Source organism: Myotis lucifugus, unplaced genomic scaffold, assembly GCF_000147115.1.
Source record: "Myotis lucifugus unplaced genomic scaffold, Myoluc2.0 scaffold_7, whole genome shotgun sequence".
Taxonomy (NCBI): domain Eukaryota; kingdom Metazoa; phylum Chordata; class Mammalia; order Chiroptera; family Vespertilionidae; genus Myotis; species Myotis lucifugus.
The window spans coordinates 8,600,367-8,603,497 of record NW_005871055.1 but is presented as its reverse complement, the minus strand read 5'-3'; the positions used below and the strand labels follow the sequence as shown (position 1 = coordinate 8,603,497).

The following is a 3,131-nucleotide window of genomic DNA, read 5'->3' as shown; positions in this document are numbered from 1 at the left end:
AGGGCAGAGGGTGGGTGGGAACCGGGTGGGGGGGGAGCTATGGTGGGGGGAGAAAAGAGGAACAAATGTAATAATCTGAACAATAAAGATTTAATTTAAAAAAAATAGAACTATAGCCAACAGTGGTCTAAATTGGATTATGTCTTTTAGTTGGATAAAATCTAGAATTTGTGGTTCCCATGCAGATATAAAGCCCTTTTTGGTCTATACTAAGCCTGAAAGTTGTTCTTGTCTTAGTATACAGGCAAGAGGCTGGCTATTAATGGCCTTCCATCATAAAAACTCAGTGGACAGGAGAAGTAATAGAATTTAAAATTATAATGCAGGTTGAAATCTATAGAAAAGAAAAATGAACATTGATGACTACCTACTTTGTTATACAAATTGCTAGGTGCTTTTTTTAAGGTTTATCTCACTTAATTCTCAGAGTCACTTTTTGTGTAGTTTAATATCCTACTTTTAAAGAGTGCTATTATCTACAGATAGAGTAAAAGCAATAGATGAATCAAAATCTATGAGGAAAATGATGAGGTGAGTTTTGAATATGTTAAGAAATTTGTGGAATTTTCTGGGGAGTAATCCAGGAGACACTTCAGCTCAGGAAAGTGATCTGGGCCTAAATTTTTAACTTACTTAAATTTCCAGGGTGGTTGGACTTGAAGAATATGCCAAAATCTGTTTATTTACAAATACAGCAGTTTATTTAAAGGATGCTGACTAAGGGGAGCTATAGTAGAAGGGATGATTCAGTCTGATATTTGAAAGTTACTGTCTACATTTGCTGCCTTTTCTTCTCAGAAACTAAGCTTCCTTGCATATTCCCTCCCTGCCCACATCACACATCTTATTCATTTTTATGGGTAGCAGCTTATAGTTTTTTTTTAGGCATGCACATAGTCTGTCATCAGCTGGTGTGTATAATTTAACTCAATTTTTAATTAATTTGATATTTACTTGAAGGTTTATGCTTGATTGAAGTCTTCACATACAGTTAGTACTGTTGTAATAGTTTATCACAAAAAGAAATAGTTCATTAATCAGGACTATGGTACTGGCATAAGGATAGGCATATATAGATCAATGGAGTAGAATTGAGAATACTGAAATAAACTTTTACATTTACAGTAAATTGATTTTCAACAAGGGTGCCAAAGCAACCTTTTTCAACAGGAAAAAAATATCTTTAACAAATGGTATTGGGAGAACTGAACTGGTGGATATCTTCATGCAAAGGAATAAAGTTGGGCCTGTACCTTACACTATATAAAATTAATTCAAAATGGATCAAAGAACTAAATGTAAGAGCTAACATATTAAAAATGCGAGTAGACAAAAAAAAAAGTGTAAATCTTTATGACCTTGGAGTAAGCAGTAGTTTCTTAGGGACAACATCAAAAGCACAAGCATCCACATAAAAATAGACATATTGGATTTCATTAAACTTCAAAATGTTTTTGCTTCAAAGGACATCACCAAGAAAGTGAAAAGAAACTCATATAATTGAAGGAAGTACTTTCAAATCATATTTGATAAGGGAATTGTATTCAGAATATATAAAGGACTCTTAAAACTCAATAATAAAAAGACAATTCAGAAATGAGCAATTGACTTGAAAAGACATTTCTCTGGAGAAGAAACACAAATGGCCAATAAGCACATGGAAAGATGCTGAATATCATTGATCATTAAGGAAATGCAAATCAAAACCACAATGAGATGCCCCTTCACGAAACCCATTAGGATGGCTAAAATAATAAAAACAGATAATAACAACAAGTATTGGTGAGGAAGTATGTGGTGAAAGTAAAACCCCCAACATTGTTGGTGGGATTGTAAAATGGTAAAGCCTCTTGGTAAAACAGTTTGGCAGCCTCAAAAAGTTAAACATTTGAATTACCATATGACCCAGTAATTTCATACCTAGGTACATACCCAAAAGAAATAAAAGCATTTGTGCCCACAAAATTTATTCATAGTAACATTATTTATAATAGTCAATAAGTAGAAATGATCCAAATGTCTCTCATTTGATAAATGGATAATAAAATGTATTCAGTAATAAAAATGAAGTACTGATAAAAGATAACAACATGGATGAACCTTGAATAACTGCTAAGATCATACAATCACAAAAAACATATATAGTATGATCCCATTTATATGACTCCAGAAGAGGCAAATCTATGGGAGCATGGCAAGAATGGGGGAGGGGTGACTGCTAAAGGATACAAGGTTTTTTGTTGTTTTTTTTTTAATGAAAATACTCTAAAACTGATTTTGATGATGGTTGCATATCTCTGTAAATATGCTAAACACTATTGAATCATACACTTAGAATGGGTAAATTGTATAGCATGTAAATTATGTCTTAAAGCTGTTATAATACAAATATATATATATGAGAGTAATGGTTCTACTGTGATATATTTACTAATCACAAACTAGACTATGTACAGGTAGGCAAAACAATATACTGTACTATTTTAAACACCAGGTACCATTTCCCTATATTTAAAGATTAACTAGATACTAAATATACATGTATTGTTTATAACCTTACTGAAAAATTACACGTCATTGCATGTTTCAGAATTCATTAGAAACAAATCCAAATGATCCAGTTTTTAATATGTAGTTATCAATTGAAGCCATGGAAATATATATGATATCTTAGAAAGGGTTTGTAGAGTGAGAAATGAATAGGCCTATAGGGCTATAGACAGAACATAGAGAAGAACAACATGCATGTATGAAGGAAGAAGGCCAAAGAGGATGGTATGGAAGTCATGGAGGTGAGAATGAATGTTTAGTAGTGTTTCCTGGTAAAGATGCCACATGAGGATAGTGTTCAATGAATAGAAGGTTGCTGATGATCTTGGGAAGAGCAATCAATGTCAATGGAATTTTGGATTGGAGTGGGCTAAATGAATGGAAGTAAAGACAGTGTAGACTACTCTTTCAATCATTTTGGCTAAGGAGGACAATAGAACAAAATGTAGGTTGAGGAAAGGCTTCAAAAAATAAGATAAAAGAGAATTGAGGTTACTTATGATGAATAGAAATAGAGGTTGAAAATGGGAGAGGGAACACAAGAAGCAAGACCCCAGAGGAGGTGAGAGCAAAGATTGCCC

General features: G+C 33.1%; 1 protein-coding gene across 4 annotated transcripts in view; it reads left to right on the top strand.

Annotated features, from left to right (window-relative positions):
* The window catches only part of KPNA3 (karyopherin subunit alpha 3), a 108,144-nt gene that overhangs the window by 20,756 nt on the left and 84,257 nt on the right, over positions 1 to 3,131 (top strand). The window lies entirely within an intron of this gene.